We start from the raw sequence: 27,011 nt of genomic DNA on the forward strand, positions 1-27,011 counted from the left end.
ATTTGGGTTATTCAACTAATTTAATTCAATACATATATATTAGAGATGGAAACAAATTATTAATTAAAATGACACTAATGACTATTTTACAATTGTATCTCTCAAGATTTGAACTCAATTTCTTTAGATTAATAGACTAAATTCTTCCAAATCACCAAAATATGTTAGTATAGATTGAAAATATACATGTTTAACAAGTCTCACACCATTTAATTTTGTAAAGGAAGAGGGAGTTTAAGACTATATAATGGATTCAATTTATTCATTATAAAATGCATCAGTCAAAAATACTTTAAACTTGTATTTGGCGTCTTCTATTTTTAATTCGCTTATACTCTTGTCTTATAGTGTTGTGAGATGTAATTATGTACTTGTTTTGAGGTGTGGATGTACTCGGGGTCTGGGGGTGGTTGAGGGTAAATTATGCGTTGTAACAATTTTTACAGTCTTTTCTTTGGTTGCCATTTGACAGCGACTATTATATTTTTCTCTCTGAATTTGGAGTTTCCATGTTATGCCCTTGTGTTTGTGTATGTGTTATTTTAATTTCTCCATGTTGATATTTTATAACATTTTTATCATAGCTTTTGGTTCCATCCAGGATAAGAGTTCTAAGTATGCTTTATGGTTGCGACTTTATCTGAGCTTTCAGATCAAGTGTTGTTGAGCTACTGTCAGAAGTTCCACTATATGGATTGGGCTAGATAAATTGAGAGAATTATTTTTTTACATGTGGAAAGTTCAAATCAAATATGTGCTGATATGACAAGGATTACATAATATATTGATTAATGCTCAGTACATGAGTATTTATTAACATTAATGAAAGGTCTACAATAATACTATGTCAACAAAGAAGTTTCATCATAATTTTTCAAACTGGTTTTCGATATGTGGAAATTATTTAGAATTTTTATACACTTTGAATATTATTTTTCTTAATTTTGAACTGAATCTACCAATTGTTTTATAAAATTAAATAAAAAGCAAGAATAAAATAAGAATGAGAGTACAAAATAGAGAAAGCAAATAATTAAAAAATATCAAAATAGAAAAAATATGGCATATAATGGATATTAATAATTGAAACACTTCTATTAATATGAAATAATAGTAACAAAAACAAAAAAGTAATAATTTAATTATTTTATTAATAAATATTTTTATAATCTACAAATTTTGATTTTATACTCTCTTGTTAGAGTGTTGTGAGATGTAATTATGTACTTGCTTTGAGGTGTGGGTGTACTCGGGGTCTGGGGGTGGCTGAGGGTACATTATGCGTTGTAAAAAATTTCACTTGTTTTTCTTTGGTTGTCATTTGACAGCGACTGTTATATTTTTCTCTCTGAATTTGGAATTTCCATGTTATGTCCTTGTGTTGTGTAGGTGTTATTTTAATTTCTCCATGTTGATATTTTCTAACAATTGTTATCATAGCTTATGGTTCCATCCAGGGATAAGAGTTCTAAGTATGCTTTATGGTTGCAACTTTATCTGATCTTTCACATCAAGTGTTGTTGAGCTACTGTCAGAAGTTCCACTAGGTGGATTGGGCTAGATAAAATTCAGAGAATAATTATTTTTTACATAAGTTAATGATTAATGCTCAGTACATGAGTACTTATTAACATTGATGAAAGGTCTACTATAAGATTATGTCAATAAAGAAGTTTCATCAAGAATTTTTCAAACTGGTTTTCGATATGTGAAAATTATTTGAGAAGTTTTTATACTTGTGGATTAAATTTTCTTAATTTTTAAATGAATCTACCAATTGTTTTATAAAATTAAACAAAAAAGCAAGAATAAAATAAGAATGAAAGTACAAATAGAGAAAGCAAATAATAATAAAATATCAAAATAGAAAAAATGGCATATGATGGATATTAATAATTGAAACACTTATAATTAAATAATTTAATCAATAAATATTTTTTATATTCAACAAATTTAGATTTCTACTTGTAGAAATTTATTTTTTTCTAATTTTGAAATGAATCTACCATTTATTTTAAACAATGGAAAAAAGCAAGAACAAAATATAGAAATAAAATGATCAAAAATTAAAAATAGGAAGAAAGAAAAGCTTATGATGTATATTATTATTCAAACATGCTATTAATTTGAAATAATAGTAATAAATACATATGTTGCTGCCCAAGATTGAACTGGAGACCTTCAGTGTGTAAGACTGACGTGATAACCCACAACCACAGCAACATTGGGTTATTCAACTAATTTAATTCAATACATATATATTAGAGATGGAAACAAATTATTAATTAAAATGACACTAATGACTATTTTACAATTGTATCTCTCAAGATTTGAACTCAATTTCTTTAGATTAATAGACTAAATTCTTCCAATCACCACAAATATGTTAGTATAGATTGAAAATATACATGTTCAACAAGTCTCACACCATTTAGTTTTGTAAAGGAAGAGGGAGTTTAAGACTATATAATGGATTCAATTTATTCATTATAAAATGCATCAGTCAAAAATACTTTAAACTTGTATTTGGCGTCTTCTATTTTTAATTCGCTTATACTCTTGTGTTATAGTGTTGTGAGATGTAATTATGTACTTGTTTTGAGGTGTGGATGTACTCGGGGTCTGGGGGTGGTTGAGGGTAAATTATGCGTTGTAACAATTTTTACAGTCTTTTCTTTGGTTGCCATTTGACAGCGACTATTATATTTTTCTCTCTGAATTTGGAGTTTCCATGTTATGTCCTTGTGTTTGTGTATGTGTTATTTTAATTTCTCCATGTTGATATTTTATAACAATTTTTATCATAGCTTTTGGTTCCATCCAGGGATAAGAGTTCTAAGTATGCTTTATGGTTGCGACTTTATCTGAGCTTTCAGATCAAGTGTTGTGAGCTACTGTCAGAAGTTCCACTATATGGATTGGGCTAGATAAAATTGAGAGAATAATTATTTTTTACATGTGGAAAGTTCAAATCAAATATGTGCTGATATGACAAGGATTACATAATATATTGATTAATGCTCAGTACATGAGTATTTATTAACATTATGAAAGGTCTACAATAATACTATGTCAACAAAGAAGTTTCATCATAATTTTTCAAACTGGTTTTCGATATGTGGAAATTATTTAGAATTTTATACTTGTTGAATATTATTTTTCTTAATTTTGAACTGAATCTACCAATTGTTTTATAAAATTAAATAAAAAGCAAGAATAAAATAAGAATGAGAGTACAAAATAGAGAAAGCAAATAATAAAAAATATCAAAATAGAAAAAATATGGCATATGATGGATATTAATAATTGAAACACTTCTATTAATATGAAATAATAGTAACAAAAACAAAAAAGTAATAATTTAATTATTTTATTAATAAATATTTTTTATAATCTACAAATTTTGATTTTATACTCTCTGTTAGAGAGTGTTGTGAGATGTAATTATGTACTTGCTTTGAGGTGTGGGTGTACTCGGGGTCTGGGGGTGGCTGAGGGTACATTATGCGTTGTAAAAAATTTCACTTGTTTTTCTTTGTTGTCATTTGACAGCGACTGTTATATTTTTCTCTCTGAATTTGGAATTTCCATGTTATGTCCTTGTGTTTGTGTATGTGTTATTTTAATTTTCTCCATGTTGATATTTTCTAACAATTGTTATCATAGCTTATGGTTCCATCCAGGGATAAGAGTTCTAAGTATGCTTTATGGTTGCAACTTTATCTGATCTTTCACATCAAGTGTTGTTGAGCTACTGTCAGAAGTTCCACTAGGTGGATTGGGCTAGATAAAATTGAGAGAATAATTATTTTTTACATAAGTTAATGATTAATGCTCAGTACATGAGTACTTATTAACATTGATGAAAGGTCTACTATAAGATTATGTCAATAAAGAAGTTTCATCAGAATTTTTCAAACTGGTTTTCGATATGTGAAATTATTTGAGAAGTTTTTATACTTGTGGATTATAATTTTTCTTAATTTTAAATGAATCTACCAATTGTTTTATAAAATTAAACAAAAAAGCAAGAATAAAATAAGAATGAAAGTAGAAAATAGAGAAAGCAAATAATAATAAAATATCAAAATAGAAAAAATGGCATATGATGGATATTAATAATTGAAACACTTATAATAATAATTTAATTAATAAATATTTTTATATTCAACAAATGTAGATTTGCTACTTGTAGAAATTTATTTTTCTTAATTTTGAAATGAATCTACCATTTATTTTAAACAATGGAAAAAAAGCAAGAACAAAATATAGAAATAAAATGATCAAAAATTAAAAATAGGAAGAAAAGAAAGGCTTATGATGTATATTATATATTCAAACAATGCTATTAATTTGAAATAATAGTAATAATACATATGTTGCTGCCCAGGATTGAACTGGAGACCTTCAGTGTGTAAGACTGACGTGATAACCACTACACCACAACAACATTTGGGTTATTCAACTAATTTAATTCAATACATAATATTAGAGATGGAAACAAATTATTAATTAAAATGACACTAATGACTATTTACAATTGTATCTCTCAAGATTTGAACTCAATTTCTTTAGATTAATAGACTAAATTCTTCCAAATCACCAAAAATATGTTAGTATAGATTGAAAATATACATGTTCAACAAGTCTCACACCATTTAGTTTTGTAAAGGAAGAGGGAGTTTAAGACTATATAATGGATTCAATTTATTCATTATAAAATGCATCAGTCAAAAATACTTTAAACTTGTATTTGGCGTCTTCTATTTTTAATTCGCTTATACTCTTGTGTTATAGTGTTGTGAGATGTAATTATGTACTTGTTTTGAGGTGTGGATGTACTCGGGGTCTGGGGGTGGTTGAGGGTAAATTCGTTGTAACAATTTTTACAGTCTTTTCTTTGGTTGCCATTTGACAGCGACTATTATATTTTTCTCTCTGAATTTGGAGTTTCCATGTTATGTCCTTTGTGTTTGTGTATGTGTTATTTTAATTTCTCCATGTTGATATTTTATAACAATTTTTATCATAGCTTTTGGTTCCATCCAGGGATAAGAGTTCTAAGTATGCTTTATGGTTGCGACTTTATCTGAGCTTTCTGATCAAGTGTTATTGAGCTACTGTCAGAAGTTCCACTATATGGATTGGGCTAGATAAAATTGAGAGAATAATTATTTTTTACATGTGGAAAGTTCAAATCAAATATGTGCTGATATGACAAGGATTACATAATATATTGATTAATGCTCAGTACATGAGTATTTATTAACATTAATGAAAGGTCTACAATAATACTATGTCAACAAAGAAGTTTCATCATAATTTTTTTCAAACTGGTTTTCGATATGTGGAAATTATTTAGAATTTTTATACTTGTTGAATATTATTTTTCTTAATTTTGAACTGAATCTACCAATTGTTTTATAAAATTAAATAAAAAGCAAGAATAAAATAAGAATGAGAGTACAAAATAGAGAAAGCAAATAATTAAAAAATATCAAAATAGAAAAAATATGGCATATAATGGATATTAATAATTGAAACACTTCTATTAATATGAAATAATAGTAACAAAAACAAAAAAGTAATAATTTAATTATTTTATTAATAAATATTTTTATAATCTACAAATTTTGATTTTATACTCTCTTGTTAGAGTGTTGTGAGATGTAATTATGTACTTGCTTTGAGGTGTGGGTGTACTCGGGGTCTGGGGGTGGCTGAGGGTACATTATGCGTTGTAAAAAATTTCACTTGTTTTTCTTTGGTTGTCATTTGACAGCGACTGTTATATTTTTCTCTCTGAATTTGGAATTTCCATGTTATGTCCTTGTGTTTGTGTATGTGTTATTTTAATTTCTCCATGTTGATATTTTCTAACAATTGTTATCATAGCTTATGGTTCCATCCAGGGATAAGAGTTCTAAGTATGCTTTATGGTTGCAACTTTATCTGATCTTTCACATCAAGTGTTGTTGAGCTACTGTCAGAAGTTCCACTAGGTGGATTGGGCTAGATAAAATTGAGAGAATAATTATTTTTTACATAAGTTAATGATTAATGCTCAGTACATGAGTATTTATTAACATTGATGAAAGGTCTACTATAAGATTATGTCAATAAAGAAGTTTCATCAGAATTTTTCAAACTGGTTTTCGATATGTGGAAATTATTTGAGAAGTTTTTATACTTGTGGATTATAATTTTTCTTAATTTTTAAATGAATCTACCATTGTTTTATAAAATTAAACAAAAAAGCAAGAATAAAATAAGAATGAAAGTACAAAATAGAGAAAGCAAATAATAATAAAATATCAAAATAGAAAAAATGGCATATGATGGATATTAATAATTGAAACACTTATATAATATTAAATAATAGTAAGAAAAACATAAATACAATAATTTAATATTTAATTAATAAATATTTTTATATTCAACAAATGTAGATTTTATACTTGTAGAAATTTATTTTTCTTAATTTTGAAATGAATCTACCATTTATTTTAAACAATGGAAAAACAAGAACAAATATAGAAATAAAATGATCAAAAATTAAAAATAGGAAGAAAAGAAAGGCTTATGATGTATATTAATTATTTAAACAATGCTATTAATATGAAATAATAGTAATAAATACATATGCTGCTGCCCAGGATTAAACTGGAGACCTTCAGTGTGTAAGACTGACGTGATAACCACTACACCACAGCAACATTTGGGTTATTCAACTAATTTAATTCAATACATATATATTAGAGATGGAAACAAATTATTAATTAAAATGACACTAATGACTATTTTACAATTGTATCTCTCAAGATTTGAACTCAATTTCTTTCGATTAATAGACTAAATTCTTCCAAATCACCAAAAATATGTTAGTATAAATTGAAAATATACATGTTCAACAAGTCTCACACCATTTAGTTTAGTAAAGGAAGAGGGATTTTAAGACTATATAACGGATTCAATTTATTCATTATAAAATGCATCAGTCAAAAATACTTTAAACTTGTATTTGGCGTCTTCTATTTTTAATTCGCTTATACTCTTGTGTTATAGTGTTGTGAGATGTAATTATGTACTTGTTTTGAGGTGTGGATGTACTCGGGGTCTGGGGTGGTTGAGGGTAAATTATGCGTTGTAACAATTTTTACAGTCTTTTCTTTGGTTGCCATTTGACAGCGACTATTATATTTTTCTCTCTGAATTTGGAGTTTCCATGTTATGTCCTTGTGTTTGTGTATGTGTTATTTTAATTTCTCCATGTTGATATTTTATAACAATTTTATCATACTTTTGGTTCCATCCAGGATAAGAGTTCTAAGTATGCTTTATGGTTGCGACTTTATCTGAGCTTTCAGATCAAGTGTTGTTGAGCTACTGTCAGAAGTTCCACTATATGGATTGGGCTAGATAAAATTGAGAGAATAATTATTTTTTACATGTGGAAAGTTCAAATCAAATATGTGCTGATATGACAAGGATTACATAATATATTGATTAATGCTCAGTACATGAGTATTTATTAACATTAATGAAAGGTCTACAATAATACTATGTAACAAAGAAGTTTCATCATAATTTTTCAAACTGGTTTTCGATATGTGGAAATTATTTGAGAATTTTATACTTGTTGAATATTATTTTTCTTAATTTTGAACTGAATCTACCAATTGTTTTATAAAATTAAATAAAAAGCAAGAATAAAATAAGAATGAGAGTACAAAATAGAGAAAGCAAATAATAAAAAAATATCAAAATAGAAAAAATGGCATATGATGGATATTAATAATTGAAACACTTCTATTAATATGAAATAATAGTAACAAAAACAAAAAAGTAATAATTTAATTATTTTATTAATAAATATTTTTATAATCTACAAATCTTGATTTTATACTCTCGTGTTAGAGTGTTGTGAGATGTAATTATGTACTTGCTTTGAGGTGTGGGTGTACTCGGGGTCTGGGGTGGCTGAGGGTACATTATGCGTTGTAAAAATTTTCACTTGTTTTTCTTTGGTTGTCATTTGACAGCGACTGTTATATTTTTCTCTCTGAATTTGGAATTTCCATGTTATGTCCTTGTGTTTGTGTATGTGTTATTTTAATTTCTCCATGTTGATATTTTCTAACAATTGTTATCATAGCTTATGGTTCCATCCAGGGATAAGAGTTCTAAGTATGCTTTATGGTTGCAACTTTATCTGATCTTTCACATCAAGTGTTGTTGAGCTACGGTCAGAAGTTCCACTAGGTGGATTGGGCTAGATAAAATTGAGAGAATAATTATTTTTTTACATAAGTTAATGATTAATGCTCAGTACATGAGTATTTATTAACATTGATGAAAGGTCTACTATAAGATTATGTCAACAAAGAAGTTTCATCAGAGCTTTTCAAACTGGTTTTCGATATGTGGAAATTATTTGAGAAGTTTTTATACTTGTGGATTATAATTTTTTCTTAATTTTTAAATGAATCTACCAATTGTTTTATAAAATTAAACAAAAAGCAAGAATAAAATAAGAATGAAAGTACAAAATAGAGAAAGCAAATAATAATAAATATCAAAATAGAAAAAAATGGCATATGATGGATATTAATAATTGAAACACTTATATTAATATGAAATAATAGTAAGAAAAACATAAATATAATAATTTAATTATTTTATTAATAAATATTTTTATATTCAACAAATGTAGATTTTATACTTGTAGAAATTTATTTTTCTTAATTTTGAAATGAATCTACCATTTATTTTAAACAATGGAAAAAAGCAAGAACAAAATATAGAAATAAAATGATCAAAAATTAAAAATAGGAAGAAAAAAAGGCTTATGATGTATATTAATTATTCAAACAATGCTATTAATATGAAATAATAGTAATAAATACATATGTTGCTGCAAGATTGAACTGGAGACCTTCAGTGTGTAAGACTGACGTGATAACCACTACACCACAACAACATTTGGGTTATTCAACTAATTTAATTCAATACATAGATATTAGAGATGGAAACAAATTATTAATTAAAATGACACTAATGACTATTTTACAATTGTATCTCTCAAGATTTGAACTCAATTTCTTTAGATTAATAGACTAAATTCTTCCAAATCACCAAAAATATGTTAGTATAGATTGAAAATATACATGTTTAACAAGTCTCACACCATTTAATTTTGTAAAGGAAGAGGGAGTTTAAGACTATATAATGGATTCAATTTATTCATTATAAAATGCATCAGTCAAAAATACTTTAAACTTGTATTTGGCGTCTTCTATTTTTAATTCGCTTATACTCTTGTCTTATAGTGTTGTGAGATGTAATTATGTACTTGTTTTGAGGTGTGGATGTACTCGGGGTCTAGGGGTGGTTGAGGGTAAATTATGCGTTGTAACAATTTTACAGTCTTTTCTTTGGTTGCCATTTGACAGCGACTATTATATTTTTCTCTCTGAATTTGGAGTTTCCATGTTATGTCCTTGTGTTTGTGTATGTGTTATTTTAATTTCTCCATGTTAATATTTTATAACAATTTTTATCATAACTTTTGGTTCCATCCAGGGATAAGAGTTCTAAGTATGCTTTATGGTTGCGACTTTATCTGAGCTTTCAGATCAAGTGTTGTTGAGCTACTGTCAGAAGTTCCACTATATGGATTGGGCTAGATAAAATTGAGAGAATAATTATTTTTTACATGTGGAAAGTTCAAATCAAATATGTGTTGATATGACAAGGATTACATAATATATTGATTAATGCTCAGTACATGAGTATTTATTAACATTAATGAAAGGTCTACAATAATACTATGTCAACAAAGAAGTTTCATCATTATTTTTCAAACTGGTTTTCGATATGTGGAAATTATTTGAGAATTTTTATACTTGTTGAATATTATTTTTCTTAATTTTGAACTGAATCTACCAATTGTTTTATAAAATTAAATAAAAAGCAAGAATAAAATAAGAATGAGAGTACAAAATAGAGAAAGCAAATAATAAAAAAATATCAAAATAGAAAAAATATGGCATATGATGGATATTAATAATTGAAACACTTCTATTAATATGAAATAATAGTAACAAAAAAAAAGTAATAATTTAATTATTTTATTAATAAATATTTTTATAATCTACAAATCTTGATTTTATACTCTCGTGTTAGAGTGTTGTGAGATGTAATTATGTACTTGCTTTGAGGTGTGGGTGTACTCGGGTCTGGGGGTGGCTGAGGGTACATTATGCGTTGTAAAAAATTTCACTTGTTTTTCTTTGATTGTCATTTGACAGCGACTGTTATATTTTTCTCTCTGAATTTGGAATTTCCATGTTATGTCCTTGTTTTTGTGTATGTGTTATTTTAATTTCTCCATGTTGATATTTTCTAACAATTGTTATCATAGCTTATGGTTCCATCCAGGGATAAGAGTTCTAAGTATGCTTTATGGTTGCAACTTTATCTGATCTTTCACATCAAGTGTTGTTGAGCTACGGTCAGAAGTTCCACTAGGTGGATTGGGCTAGATAAAATTGAGAGAATAATTATTTTTTACATAAGTTAATGATTAATGCTCAGTACATGAGTATTTATTAACATTGATGAAAGGTCTACTATAAGATTATGTCAACAAAGAAGTTTCATCAGAGCTTTTCAAACTGGTTTTCGATATGTGGAAATTATTTGAGAAGTTTTTATACTTGTGGATTATAATTTTTCTTAATTTTTAAATGAATCTACCAATTGTTTTATAAATATAAACAACAAAGCAAGAATAAAATAAGAATGAAAGTACAAAATAGAGAAAGCAAATAATAATAAAATATCAAAATAGAAAAAAATGGCATATGATGGATATTAATAATTGAAACACTTATATTTATGAAATAATAGTAAGAAAAACATAAATATAATAATTTAATTATTTTATTAATAAATATTTTTATATTCAACAAATGTAGATTTTATACTTGTAGAAATTTATTTTTCTTAATTTTGAAATGAATCTACCATTTATTTTATACAATGGAAAAAAAGCAAGAACAAAATATAGAAATAAAATGATCAAAAATTAAAATAGGAAGAAAAAAAAGGCTTATGATGTATATTAATTATTAAACAACGCTATTAATATGAAATAATAGTAATAAATACATATGTTGCTGCCCAGATTGAACTGGAGACCTTCAGTGTGTAAGACTGACGTGATAACCACTACAACACAACAACATTGGGTTATTCAACTAATTTAATTCAATACATATATATTAGAGATGGAAACAAATTATTAATTAAAATGACACTAATGACTATTTTACAATTGTATCTCTCAAGATTTGAACTCAATTTCTTTAGATTAATAGACTAAATTCTTCCAAATCACCAAAAATATGTTAGTATAGATTGAAAATATACATGTTTAACAAGTCTCACACCATTTAGTTTTGTAAAGGAAGAGGGAGTTTAAGACTATATAATGGATTCAATTTATTCATTATAAAATGCATCAGTCAAAAATACTTTAAACTTGTATTTGGCGTCTTCTATTTTTAATTCGCTTATACTCTTGTCTTATAGTGTTGTGAGATGTAATTATGTACTTGTTTTGAGGTGTGGATGTACTCGGGGTCTGGGGGTGGTTGAGGGTAAATTATGCGTTGTAACAATTTTTACAGTCTTTTCTTTGGTTGCCATTTGACAGCGACTATTATATTTTTCTCTCTGAATTTGGAGTTTCCATGTTATGTCCTTGTGTTTGTGTATGTGTTATTTTAATTTCTCCATGTTGATATTTTATAACAATTGTTATCATAACTTTTGGTTCCATCCAGGGATAAGAGTTCTAAGTATGCTTTATGGTTGCGACTTTATCTGAGCTTTCAGATCAAGTGTTGTTGAGCTACTGTCAGAAGTTCCACTATATGGATTGGGCTAGATAAAATTGAGAGAATAATTATTTTTTACATGTGGAAAGTTCAAATCAAATATGTGTTGATATGACAAGGATTACATAATATATTGATTAATGCTCAGTACATGAGTATTTATTAACATTAATGAAAGGTCTACAATAATACTATGTCAACAAAGAAGTTTCATCATATTTTTCAAACTGGTTTTCGATATGTGGAAATTATTTGAGAATTTTTATACTTGTTGAATATTATTTTTCTTAATTTTGAACTGAATCTACCATTGTTTTTATAAAATTAAATAAAAAGCAAGAATAAAATAAGAATGAGAGTACAAAATAGAGAAAGCAAATAATAAAAAAATATCAAAATAGAAAAAATATGGCATATGATGGATATTAATAATTGAAACACTTCTATTAATATGAAATAATAGTAACAAAAAAAAAAGTAAAAATTTAATTATTTTATTAATAAATATTTTTATAATCTACAAATCTTGATTTTATACTCTCGTGTTAGAGTGTTGTGAGATGTAATTATGTAGTTGCTTTGAGGTGTGGGAGTACTCGGGGTCTGGGGGTGGCTGAGGGTACATTATGCGTTGTAAAAAATTTCACTTGTTTTTCTTTGATTGTCATTTGACAGCGACTGTTATATTTTTCTCTCTGAATTTGGAATTTCCATGTTATGTCCTTGTGTTTGTGTATGTGTTATTTTAATTTCTCCATGTTGATATTTTCTAACAATTGTTATCATAGCTTATGGTTCCATCCAGGGATAAGAGTTCTAAGTATGCTTTATGGTTGCAACTTTATCTGATCTTTCACATCAAGTGTTGTTGAGCTACGGTCAGAAGTTCCACTAGGTGGATTGGGCTAGATAAAATTGAGAGAATAATTATTTTTTACATAAGTTAATGATTAATGCTCAGTACATGAGTATTTATTAACATTGATGAAAGGTCTACTATAAGATTATGTCAACAAAGAAGTTTCATCAGAGCTTTTCAAACTGGTTTTCGATATGTGGAAATTATTTGAGAAGTTTTTATACTTGTGGATTATAATTTTTCTTAATTTTTAAATGAATCTACCAATTGTTTTATAAATATAAACAACAAAGCAAGAATAAAATAAGAATGAAAGTACAAAATAGAGAAAGCAAATAATAATAAAATATCAAAATAGAAAAAAATGGCATATGATGGATATTAATAATTGAAACACTTATATTAATATGAAATAATAGTAAGAAAAACATAATATAATAATTTAATAATTTTATTAATAAATATTTTTATATTCAACAAATGTAGATTTTATACTTGTAGAAATTTATTTTTCTTAATTTTGAAATGAATCTACCATTTATTTTATACAATGGAAAAAAAGCAAGAACAAAATATAGAAATAAAATGATCAAAAATTAAAAATAGGAAGAAAAAAAGGCTTATGATGTATATTAATTATTAAAAACAACGCTATTAATATGAAATAATAGTAATAAATACATATGTTGCTGCCCAGGATTGAACTGGAGACCTTCAGTGTGTAAGACTGACGTGATAACCACTACACCACAACAACATCTGGGTTATTCAACTAATTTAATTCAATACATATATATTAGAGATGGAAACAAATTATTAATTAAAATGACACTAATGACTATTTTACAATTGTATCTCTCAAGATTTGAACTCAATTTTTTAGATTAATAGACTAAATTCTTCCAAATCACCAAAAATATGTTAGTATAGATTGAAAATACATGTTTAACAAGTCTCACACCATTTAATTTTGTAAAGGAAGAGGGAGTTTAAGACTATATAATGGATTCAATTTATTCATTATAAATGCATCAGTCAAAAATACTTTAAACTTGTATTTGGCGTCTTCTATTTTTAATTCGCTTATACTCTTGTCTTATAGTGTTGTGAGATGTAATTATGTACTTGTTTTGAGGTGTGGATGTACTCGGGGTCTAGGGGTGGTTGAGGGTAAATTATGCGTTGTAACAATTTTTACAGTCTTTTCTTTGGTTGCCATTTGACAGCGACTATTATATTTTTCTCTCTGAATTTGGAGTTTCCATGTTATGTCCTTGTGTTTGTGTATGTGTTATTTTAATTTCTCCATGTTGATATTTTATAACAATTGTTATCATAACTTTTGGTTCCATCCAGGGATAAGAGTTCTAAGTATGCTTTATGGTTGCGACTTTATCTGAGCTTTCAGATCAAGTGTTGTTGAGCTACTGTCAGAAGTTCCACTATATGGATTGGGCTAGATAAAATTGAGAGAATAATTATTTTTTACATGTGGAAAGTTCCAATCAAATATGTGTTGATATGACAAGGATTACAATATATTGATTAATGCTCAGTACATGAGTATTTATTAACATTAATGAAAGGTCTACAATAATACTATGTCAACAAAGAAGTTTCATCATATATTTTTCAAACTGGTTTTCGATATGTGGAAATTATTTGAGAATTTTTATACTTGTTGAATATTATTTTTCTTAATTTTGAACTGAATCTACCAATTGTTTTATAAAATTAAATAAAAAGCAAGAATAAAATAAGAATGAGAGTACAAAATAGAGAAAGCAAATAATAAAAAAATATCAAAATAGAAAAAATATGGCATATGATGGATATTAATAATTGAAACACTTCTATTAATATGAAATAATAGTAACAAAAAAAAAGTAATAATTTAATTATTTTATTAATAAATATTTTTATAATCTACAAATCTTGATTTTATACTCTCGTGTTAGAGTGTTGTGAGATGTAATTATGTACTTGCTTTGAGGTGTGGGAGTACTCGGGGTCTGGGGGTGGCTGAGGGTACATTATGCGTTGTAAAAAATTTCACTTGTTTTTCTTTGATTGTCATTTGACAGCGACTGTTATATTTTTCTCTCTGAATTTGGAATTTCCATGTTATGTCCTTGTGTTTGTGTATGTGTTATTTTAATTTCTCCATGTTGATATTTTCTAACAATTGTTATCATAGCTTATGGTTCCATCCAGGGATAAGAGTTCTAAGTATGCTTTATGGTTGCAACTTTATCTGATCTTTCACATCAAGTGTTGTTGAGCTACGGTCAGAAGTTCCACTAGGTGGATTGGGCTAGATAAAATTGAGAGAATAATTATTTTTTACATAAGTTAATGATTAATGCTCAGTACATGAGTATTTATTAACATTGATGAAAGGTCTACTATAAGATTATGTCAACAAAGAAGTTTCATCAGAGCTTTTCACAAACTGGTTTTCGATATGTGGAAATTATTTGAGAAGTTTTTATACTTGTGGATTATAATTTTTCTTAATTTTTAAATGAATCTACCAATTGTTTTATAAAATTAAACAAAAAAGCAAGAATAAAATAAGAATGAAAGTACAAAATAGAGAAAGCAAATAATAATAAAATATCAAAATAGAAAAAAATGGCATATGATGGATATTAATAATTGAAACACTTATATTAATATGAAATAATAGTAAGAAAAACATAAATAAATAATTTAATTATTTTATTAATAAATATTTTTATATTCAACAAATGTAGATTTTATACTTGTAGAATTTATTTTTCTTAATTTGAAATGAATCTACCATTTATTTTATACAATGGAAAAAGCAAGAACAAAATATAGATATAAAATGATCAAAAATTAAAAATAGGAAGAAAAAAAGGCTTATGATGTATATTAATTATTTAAACAACGCTATTAATATGAAATAATAGTAATAAATACATATGTTGCTGCCCAGGATTGAACTGGAGACCTTCAGTGTGTAAGACTGACGTGATAACCACTACACCACAACAACATCTGGGTTATTCAACTAATTTAATTCAATACATATATATTAGAGATGGAAACAAATTATTATTAAAATGACACTAATGACTATTTTACAATTGTATCTCTCAAGATTTGAACTCAATTTCTTTAGATTAATAGACTAAATTCTTCCAAATCACCAAAAATATGTTAGTATAGATTGAAAATATACATGTTTACAACAAGTCTCACACCATTTAATTTTGTAAAGGAAGAGGGAGTTTAAGACTATATAATGGATTCAATTTATTCATTATAAAATGCATCAGTCAAAATACTTTAAAACTTGTATTTGGCGTCTTCTATTTTTAATTCGCTTATACTCTTGTCTTATAGTGTTGTGTGAGATGTAATTATGTACTTGTTTTTAGGGTGTGGATGTACTCGGGGTCAGAGGGTGGGTTGAGGGTAAATTATGCGTTGTAACAATTTTTACAGTCTTTTCTTTGGTTGTCATTTGACACGACTGATTATATTTTTTTCTCTCTGAATTTGGAATTTTCCATGTTATGTCCTTCTGTTTGTGTCTGTGTTATTTTATATTTTCCATGTTGATATTTTCTAACAATTGTTATCATAGCTTATGGTTCCATCCAGGGATAAGAGTTCTAAGTATGCTTTATGGTTGCAACTTTATCTGATCTTTCACATCAAGTGTTGTTGAGCTACTGTCAGAAGTTCACAATAGTGGATTGGGCTAGATAAAATTGAGAATAATAATATTTTTTACATAAGTTAATGAATAATTATGCTCAGTACATGAGTATTTATTAACATTGTTGAAAGGTCTACTATAAGATTATGTCAATAAAGAAGTTTCAATAGAATTTTCAAACTGGTTTTCGATATGTGGAAATTATTTGAGAAGTTTTTATACTTGTGGATTATAATTTTTTCTTAATTTTAAATGAATCTAACAATTGTTTTATAAAATTAAACAAAGAGCAAGAATAAAATAAGAATGAAGTACAAAATAGAGAAAGCAAATAATAAAAAAATATCAAAATAGAAAAAAATGGCATATGATGGATATTAATAATTGAAACACTTATATTAATATTAAAAATATAGTAAAAAAAAACATAAATATAATAATTTAATTATTTTTATTATAAATAATTTTTATATTCAACAAATGTAGATTATATACTTGTAGAAATTTATATTTTCTTAATTTTGAATGAATCTACCATTTATTTTATACAATGGAAAAAAAGCAAGAACAAAATATAGTAATAAAATGATCAAAAATTAAAAATAGGAAGAAAAAAAAGGCTTATGATGTATATTAATTATTTAAACAACGCTATTAATATGAAATAATAGTAATAAATACATATGTTGCTGCCCAAGATTGAACTTGAGACCTTCAGTGTGTAAGACTGACGTGATAACCACTACACACAGCAACATCTGGTTATTCAACTAATTAATTCAATACATATATATTAGAGATGAAACAAATTATTAATTAAAATGACACTAATGACTATTTTACAATTGTATCTCTCAAGATTTGAACTCAATTTCTTTAGATTAATAGACTAAATTCTTCCAAATCACCAAATATGTTAGTATAGATTGAAAATATACATGTTTAACAAGTCTCACACCATTTAATTTTGTAAAGGAAGAGGAGTTTAAGACTATATAATGGATTCAATTTATTCATTATAAAATGCATAAGTCAAAAATACTTTAAACTTGTATTTGGCGTCTTCTATTTTTAATTCGCTTATACTCTTGTCTTATAGTGTTGTGAGATGTAATTATGTACTTGTTTTGAGGTGTGGATGTACTCGGGGTCTAGGGGTGGTTGAGGGTAAATTATGCGTTGTAACAATTTTTACAGTCTTTTCTTGGTTGCCATTTGACAGCGACTATTATATTTTTCTCTCTGAATTTGGAGTTTCCATGTTATGTCCTTGTGTTTGTGTATGTGTTATTTTAATTTCTCCATGTTAATATTTTATAACAATTGTTATCATAACTTATGGTTCCATCCAGGGATAAGAGTTCTAAGTATGCTTTATGGTTGCAACTTTATCTGATCTTTCACATCAAGTGTTGTTGAGCTACTGTCAGAAGTTCCACTAGGTGGATTGGGCTAGATAAAATTGAGAGAATAATATTTTTTTACATAAGTTAATGATTAATGCTCAGTACATGAGTATTTATTAACATTGATGAAAGGTCTACTATAGATTATGTCAACAAGAAGTTTCATCAGAGCTTTCAATTTTCAAACTGGTTTTCGATATGTGGAAATTATTTGAGAAGTTTTTATACTTGTGGATTATAATTTTTCTTAATTTTTAAATGAATCTACCAATTGTTTTTATAAAATTAAACAAAAATGCAAGAATAAAATAAGAATGAAAGTACAAAATAGAGAAAGCAAATAATAATAAAATATCAAAATAGAAAAAAATGGCATATGATGGATATTAATAATTGAAACACTTATATTAATATGAATAATAGTAAGAAAAACATAAATATAATAATTTAATTATTTTATTATAAATATTTTTATATTCAACAAATGTAGATTTTATACTTGTAGAAATTTATTTTTCTTAATTTTGAAATGAATCTACCATTTATTTTATACAATGGAAAAAAAGCAAGAACAAAATATAGATATAAAATGATCAAAAATTAAAAATAGGAAGAAAAAAAAGGCTTATGATGTATATTAATTTTTAAACAACGCTATAATATGAAATAATAGTAATAAATACATATGTTGCTGCCCAGAGATTGAACTGGAGACCTTCAGTGTGTAAGACTGACGTGATAACCACTACACCACAACAACATCTGGGTTATTCAACTAATTTAATTCAATACATAGATATTAGAGATGGAAACAAATTATTAATTAAAATGACACTAATGACTATTTTACAATTGTATCTCTCAAGATTTGAACTCAATTTCTTTAGATTAATAGACTAAATTCTTCCAAATCACCAAAAATATGTTAGTATAGATTGAAAATATACATGTTTAACAAGTCTCACACCATTTAATTTTGTAAAGGAAGAGGGAGTTTAAGACTATATAATGGATTCAATTTATTCATTATAAAATGCATCAGTCAAAAATACTTTAAACTTGTATTTGGCGTCTTCTATTTTTAATTCGCTTATACTCTTGTCTTATAGTGTTGTGAGATGTAATTATGTACTTGTTTTGAGGTGTGGATGTACTCGGGGTCTAGGGGTGGTTGAGGGTAAATTATGCGTTGTAACAATTTTTACAGTCTTTTCTTTGGTTGCCATTTGACAGCGACTATTATATTTTTCTCTCTGAATTTGGAGTTTCCATGTTATGTCCTTGTGTTTGTGTATGTGTTATTTTTATTTCTCCTGTTGATATTTTATAACAATTGTTTATCATACTTTTGGTTCCATCCAGGGATAAGAGTTCTAAGTATGCTTTATGGTTGCGACTTTATCTGAGCTTTCAGATCAAGTGTTGTTGAGCTACTGTCAGAAGTTCCACTATATGGATTGGGCCAGATAAATTGAGAGAATAATTATTTTTTACATGTGGAAAGTTTCCAATCAAATATGTTTGATATGACAAGGATTACATAATATATTGATTAATGCTCAGTACATGAGTATTTATTAACATTAATGAAGGTCTACAATAATACTATGTCAACAAAGAAGTTTCATCATTATTTTTCAAACTGGTTTTCGATATGTGGAAATTATTTGAGAATTTTTATACTTGTTGAGTATTATTTTTCTTAATTTTGAACTGAATCTACCAATTGTTTTATAAATTAAATAAAAAGCAAGAATAAAATAAGAATGAGAGTACAAAATAGAGAAAGCAAATAATAAAAAAATATCAAAATAGAAAAAATATGGCATATGATGGATATTAATAATTGAAACACTTCTATTAATATGAAATATAGTAACAAAAAAAAAAGTAAAAATTAATTTTTTTAATAATATTTTTATAATCTACAAATCTTGATTTTATACTCTCGTGTTAGAGTGTTGTGAGATGTAATTATGTAGTTGCTTTGAGGTGTGGGAGTACTCGGGGTCTGGGGTGGCTGAGGTACATTATGCGTTGTAAAAAATTTCACTTGTTTTTCTTTGATTGTCATTTGACAGCGACTGTTATATTTTTCTCTCTGAATTTGGAATTTCCATGTTATGTCCTTGTGTTTGTGTATGTGTTATTTTAATTTCTCCATGTTGATATTTTCTAACAATTGTTATCATAGCTTATGGTTCCATCCAGGGATAAGAGTTCTAAGTATGCTTTATGGTTGCAACTTTATCTGATCTTTCACATCAAGTGTTGTTGAGCTACGGTCAGAAGTTCCACTAGGTGGATTGGGCTAGATAAAATTGAGAGAATAATTATTTTTTACATAAGTTATTGATTAATGCTCAGTACATGAGTTATTATTAACATTGATGAAAGTTGTACTATAAGATTATGTCAACAAAGAAGTTTCATCAGAGCTTTTCAAACTGGTTTTCGATATGTGGAAATTATTTGAGAAGTTTTTATACTTGTGGATTATAATTTTTCTTAATTTTTAAATGAATCTACCAATTGTTTTATAAAATTAAACAAAAAAGCAAGAATAAAATAAGAATGAAGTACAAATAGAGAAAGCAAATAATAATAAAATATCAAAATAGAAAAAAATGGCATATGATGGATATTAATAATGAAAACACTTATATTAATATGAAATAATAGTAAGAAAAACATAAATATAATATTTATTATTTATAATAAATATTTTTTATATTCAACAAATGTAGATTTTATACTTGTAGAAATTTATTTTTCTTAATTTGAAATGAATCTACCATTTATTTTATACAATGGAAAAAAGCAAGAACAAATATAGATATAAAATGATCAAAAATTAAAATAGGAAGAAAAAAAGGCTTATGATGTATATTAATTATTTAAACAACGCTATTAATATGAAATAATAGTAATAAATACATATGCTGCTGCCCAGGATTGAACTGGAGACCTTCAGTGTGTAAGACTGACGTGATAACCACTACACCACAGCAACATTTGGGTTATTCAACTAATTTAATTCAATACATATATATTAGAGATGGAAACAAATTATTAATTAAAATGACACTAATGACTATTTTACAATTGTATCTCTCAAGATTTGAACTCAATTTCTTTAGATTAATAGACTAAATTCTTCCAAATCACCAAAAATATGTTAGTATAGATTGAAAATATACATTTTAACAAGTCTCACACCATTTAATTTTGTAAAGGAAGAGGGAGTTTAAGACTATATAATGGATTCAATTTATTCATTATAAATGCATCAGTCAAAAATACTTTAAACTTGTATTTGGCGTCTTCTATTTTTAATTCGCTTATACTCTTGTCTTATAGTGTTGTGAGATGTAATTATGTACTTGTTTTGAGGTGTGGATGTACTCGGGGTCTAGGGTGGTTGAGGGTAAATTATGCGTTGTAACAATTTTTACAGTCTTTTCTTTGGTTGTCATTTGACAACGACTGTTATATTTTTCTCTCTGAATTTGGAATTTCCATGTTATGTCCTTCTGTTTGTGTCTGTGTTATTTTAATTTTTCCATGTTGATATTTTCTAACAATTGTTATCATAGCTTATGGTTCCATCCAGGGATAAGAGTTCTAAGTATGCTTTATGGTTGCAACTTTATCTGATCTTTCACATCAAGTGTTGTTGAGCTACTGTCAGAAGTTCCAATAGGTGGATTGGGCTAGATAAAATTGAGAGAATAATTATTTTTTACATAAGTTAATGATTAATGCTCAGTACATGAGTATTTATTAACATTGTTGAAAGGTCTACTATAAGATTATGTCAACAAAGAAGTTTCAATAGAATTTTTCAAACTGGTTTTCGATATGTGGAAATTATTTGAGAAGTTTTTATACTTGTGGATTATAATTTTTCTTAATTTTTAAATGAATCTAACAATTGTTTTATAAAATTAAACAAAAGAGCAAGAATAAAATAAGAATGAAAGTACAAAATAGAGAAAGCAAATAATATAAAATATCAAAATAGAAAAAAATGGCATATGATGGATATTAATAATTGAAACACTTATATTAATATTAATAATAGTAAGAAAAACATAAATAAATAATTTAATTATTTTTATTAATAAATATTTTTATATCAACAAATGTAGATTTTATACTTGTAGAAATTTATTTTTCTTATTTTGAAATGAATCTACCATTTATTTTATACAATGGAAAAAAAGCAAGAACAAAATATAGATATAAATGATCAAAATTAAAAATAGGAAGAAAAAAAAGGCTTATGATGTATATTAATTATTTAAACAACGCTATTAATATGAATAATAGTAATAAATACATATTTCTGCCCAGGATTGAACTGGAGACCTTCAGTGTGTAAGACTGACGTGATAACCACTACACCACAACAAAATCTAGGTTATTCAAACTATTTAATTCAATACATAGATATTAGAGATGGAAACAAATTATTAATTAAATGACACTAATGACTATTTTACAATTGTATCTCTCAAGATTTGAACTCAATTTCTTTAGATTAATAGACTAAATTCTTCCAAATCACCAAAATATGTTAGTATAGATTGAAAATTACATGTTTAACAAGTCTCACACCATTTAATTTTGTAAAGGAAAGAGGAGTTTAAGACTATATAATGGATTCAATTTATTCATTATAAAATGCATCAGTCAAAAATACTTTAAACTTGTATTTGGCGTCTTCTATTTTTAATTCGCTTATACTCTTGTCTTATAGTGTTGTGAGATGTAATTATGTACTTGTTTTGAGGTGTGGATGTACTCGGGGTCTAGGGGTGTTGAGGGTAAATTATGCGTTGTAACAATTTTTACAGTCTTTTCTTTGGTTGTCATTTGACAACGACTGTTATATTTTTTCTCTCTGAATTTGGAATTTCCATGTTATGTCCTTCTGTTTGTGTATGTGTTATTTTAATTTTTCCATGTTGATATTTTCTAAACAATTGTTATCATAGCTTATGGTTCCATCCAGGGATAAGAGTTCTAAGTATGCTTTATGGTTGCAACTTTATCTGATCTTCACATCAAGTGTTGTTGAGCTACTGTCAGAAGTTCCAATGGTGGATTGGGCTAGATAAAATTGAGAGAATAATTATTTTTTACATAAGTTAATGATTAATGCAAGTACATGAGTATTTATTAACATTGTTTGAAAGGTCTACTATAAGATTATGTCAATAAAGAAGTTTCAATAGAATTTTTCAAACTGGTTTTTCGATATGTGAAATTATTTAGAAGTTTTTATACTTGTGGATTATAATTTTTCTTAATTTTAATGAATCTAACAATTGTTTTATAAAATTAAACAAAGAGCAAGAATAAATAAGAATGAAAGTACAAAATAGAGAAAGCAAATAATAATAAAATATCAAAATAGAAAAAAATGGCATATGAGGGATATTAATAATTGAAACACTTATATTAATATTAAATAATAGTAAGAAAACATAAATAAATAATTTAATTATTTTTATTAATAAATATTTTTATATTCAACAAATGTAGATTTTATACTTGTAGAAATTTATTTTTCTTATTTTGAAATGAATCTACCATTTATTTATACAATGGAAAAAAAAGCAAGAACAAAATATAGTAATAAAATGATCAAAAATTAAAAATAGGAAGGAAAAAAAAAAAAAAAAAAAAGAAAAAAAAAAAAAAAAAAATAAACAAAAAAAAAAAAACACAAAAAAAAAAGGCTTATGATGTATATTAATTATTTAAACAACGCTATTAATATGAAATAATAGTAATAAATACATTGTTGCTGCCAAGATTGAACTTGAGACCTTCAGTGTGTAAGACTGACGTGATAACCACTACACACACAACACTGGGTTATTCAACTAATTAATTCAATACATATATATTAGAGATGGAAACAAATTATTAATTAAAATGACACTAATGACTATTTTACAATTGTATCTCTCAAGATTTGAAGTCAATTTCTTTTAGATTAATAGAATAAATTCTTCCAAATCACCAAAATAATGATAAGTATAGATTGAAAATATACATGTTTAAAACAAGTCTCACACCATTTAATTTTGTAAAGGAAAGAGGGAGTTTAAGACTATATAATGGATCAATTTATTCATTATAAATGCATCAGTCAAAAATACTTTAAACTTGTATTTGGCGTCTTCTATTTTAATTCGCTTATACTCTTGTCTATAGTGTTGTGAGATGTAATTATGTACTTGTTTTGAGGTGTGGATGTACTCGGGGTCTAGGGGTGGTTGAGGGTAAATTATGCGTTTTTCTTGTGTAACTTGTTTTGTTGGTTTGTTGTTTTTTGTAATTGTAACAATTTTTTACAGTCTTTTCTTTGGTTGTCATTTGACAACGACTGTTATATTTTTCTCTCTGAATTTGGAATTTCCATGTTATGTCCTTCTGTTTGTGTATGTGTTATTTTAATTTTTCCATGTTGATATTTTCTAACAATTGTTATCATAGCTTATGGTTCCATCCAGGGATAAGAGTTCTAAGTATGCTTTATGGTTGCAACTTTATCTGATCTTTCACATCAAGTGTTGTTGAGCTACTGTCAGAAGTTCCAATAGGTGGATTGGGCTAGATAAAATTGAGAGAATAATTATTTTTTTACATAAGTTAATGATTAATGCTCAGTACATGAGTAGTTATTAACATTGTTGAAAGGTCTACTATAAGATTATGTCAATAAAGAAGTTTCAATAGAATTTTTCAAACTGGTTTTTCGATATGTGGAAATTATTTGAGAAGTTTTTATACTTGTGGATTATAATTTTTCTTATTTTTAAATGAATCTAACAATTGTTTTATAAAATTAAACAAAAGAGCAAGAATAAAATAAGAATGAAGTACAAAATAGAGAAAGCAAATAATAATAAAATATCAAAATAGAAAAAAATGGCATATGATGGATATTAATAATTGAAACACTGATATTAATACTAAATAATAGTAAGAAAAACATAAATACAATAATTTAATAATTTAATTAATAAATATTTTTATATTCAACAAATGTAGATTTTATAGTTGTACAAATTTATTTTTCTTAATTTTGAAATGAATCTACCATTTATTTTAAACAATGGAAAAAAGCAAGAACAAAATATTGAAATAAAATGATCAAAAATTAAAAATAGGAAGAAAAGAAAGGCTATTAATATGAAATAATAATAATAAATACATATGTTGCTGCCTAGATTTGAACTGGAGACCTTCAGTGTGTAGTACTTACGTGATAACCACTACACCACAGCAACATTTGGGTTATTCAACTAATTTAATTCAATACATATATATTAGAGATGGAAACAAATTATTAATTAAAATGACACTAATGACTATTTTACAATTGTATCTCTCAAGATTTGAACTCAATTTCTTTAGATTAATAGACTAAATTCTTCCAAATCACCACAAATATGTTAGTATAGATTGAAAATATACATGTTCAACAAGTCTCACACCATTTAGTTTTGTAAAGGAAGAGGGAGTTTAAGACTATATAATGGATTCAATTTATTCATTATAAAATGCATCAGTCAAAAATACTTTAAACTTGTATTTGGCGTCTTCTATTTTTAATTCGCTTATACTCTTGTGTTATAGTGTTGTGAGATGTAATTATGGTCTTTGTTTTGAGGTGTGGATGTACTCGGGGTCTGGGGTGGTTGGGGTAAATTACGCGTTGTAACATTTTTACAGTCTTTTCTTTGGTTGCCATTTGACAGCGACTATTATATTTTTCTCTCTGAATTGGAGTTTCCATGTTATGCCCTTGTGTTTGTGTATGTGTTATTTTAATTTCTCCATGTTGATATTTTATAACATTTTTATCATAGCTTTGGTTCCATCCAGGGATAAGAGTTCTAAGTATGCTTTATGGTGCGACTTTATCTGAGCTTTCAGATCAAGTGTTATTGAGCTACTGTCAGAAGTTTCCACTATATGGATTGGGCTAGATAAAATTTGAGAGAATAATTATTTTTTACATGTGGAAAGTTCAAATCAAATATGTGCTGATATGACAAGGATTACATAATATATTGATTAATGCTCAGTACATGAGTATTTATTAACATTAATGAAAGGTCTACAATAATACTATGTCAACAAAGAAGTTTCATCATAATTTTTCAAACTGGTTTTCGATATGTGGAAATTATTTAGAATTTTTATACTTGTTGAATATTATTTTTTTAATTTTGAACTGAATCTAACAATTGTTTTATAAAATTAAATAAAAAGCAAGAATAAAATAAGAATGAGAGTACAAATAGAGAAAGCAAATAAGTAAAAATATCAAAATAGAAAAATATGGCATATAATGGATATTAATTATTTTATTAATAAATATTTTTTATAATCTACAAATTTGATTTTATACTCTCTTGTTAGAGTGTGTGAGATGTAATTATGTACTTGCTTTGAGGTGTGGGTGTACTCGGGGGTCTGGGGGTGGCTGAGGGTAATTATGCGTTGTAAAAATTTCACTTGTTTTTCTTTGGTTGTCATTTGACAGCGACTGTTATATTTTCTCTCTGAATTTGGAATTTCCATGTTATGTCCTTGGTGTTTTGTGTATGTGTTATTTTAATTTCTCCATGTTGATATTTTCTAACAATTGTTATCATAGCTTATGTTCCCATCCAGGGATAAGAGTTCTAAGTATGCTTTATGGTTGCAACTTTATCTGATCTTTCACATCAGTGTTGTTGAGCTACTGTCAAGAAGTTCCACTAGGTGGATTGGGCTAGATAAAATTCAGAGAATAATTATTTTTTACATAAGTTAATGATTAATGCTCAGTACATGAGTACTTATTAACATTGATGAAAGGTCTACTATAAGATTATGTCAATAAAGAAGTTTCATCAGAATTTTTCAAACTGGTTTTCGATATGTGAAAATTATTTGAGAAGTTTTTATACTTGTGGATTATATCTTTCTTAATTTTAAATGAATCTACCAATTGTTTTATAAAATTAAACAAAAAGCAAGAATAAAATAAGAATGAAAGTACAAAATAGAGAAAGCAAATAATAATAAAATATCAAAATAGAAAAAAATGGCATATGATGGATATTAATAATTGAAACACTTAT

General features: G+C 26.4%; 7 non-coding genes across 7 annotated transcripts; all 7 read right to left on the bottom strand.

Annotated features, from left to right (window-relative positions):
• Window positions 1-4,377: 4,377 nt before the first annotated feature.
• TRNAV-UAC (transfer RNA valine (anticodon UAC)) lies at window positions 4,378-4,450 on the bottom strand. Its single transcript has one exon. It is a non-coding gene; the product is annotated as a tRNA-Val (tRNA).
• A 2,193-nt stretch (window positions 4,451-6,643) lies between these two features.
• TRNAV-UAC (transfer RNA valine (anticodon UAC)) lies at window positions 6,644-6,716 on the bottom strand. The gene has a single exon. It is a non-coding gene; the product is annotated as a tRNA-Val (tRNA).
• Window positions 6,717-13,446: 6,730 nt separating this feature from the next.
• Window positions 13,447-13,519, bottom strand: TRNAV-UAC (transfer RNA valine (anticodon UAC)). The gene has a single exon. It is a non-coding gene; the product is annotated as a tRNA-Val (tRNA).
• A 2,192-nt stretch (window positions 13,520-15,711) lies between these two features.
• Window positions 15,712-15,784, bottom strand: TRNAV-UAC (transfer RNA valine (anticodon UAC)). Its single transcript has one exon. It is a non-coding gene; the product is annotated as a tRNA-Val (tRNA).
• A 2,761-nt stretch (window positions 15,785-18,545) lies between these two features.
• TRNAV-UAC (transfer RNA valine (anticodon UAC)) lies at window positions 18,546-18,619 on the bottom strand. Its single transcript has one exon. It is a non-coding gene; the product is annotated as a tRNA-Val (tRNA).
• Window positions 18,620-20,799: 2,180 nt separating this feature from the next.
• TRNAV-UAC (transfer RNA valine (anticodon UAC)) lies at window positions 20,800-20,872 on the bottom strand. The gene has a single exon. It is a non-coding gene; the product is annotated as a tRNA-Val (tRNA).
• A 1,330-nt stretch (window positions 20,873-22,202) lies between these two features.
• Window positions 22,203-22,272, bottom strand: TRNAV-UAC (transfer RNA valine (anticodon UAC)). The gene has a single exon. It is a non-coding gene; the product is annotated as a tRNA-Val (tRNA).
• Window positions 22,273-27,011: the final 4,739 nt, after the last annotated feature.

Source organism: Lathyrus oleraceus, unplaced genomic scaffold, assembly GCF_024323335.1.
Source record: "Lathyrus oleraceus cultivar Zhongwan6 unplaced genomic scaffold, CAAS_Psat_ZW6_1.0 chrUn0942, whole genome shotgun sequence".
In the NCBI taxonomy this organism is placed as follows: domain Eukaryota; kingdom Viridiplantae; phylum Streptophyta; class Magnoliopsida; order Fabales; family Fabaceae; genus Lathyrus; species Lathyrus oleraceus.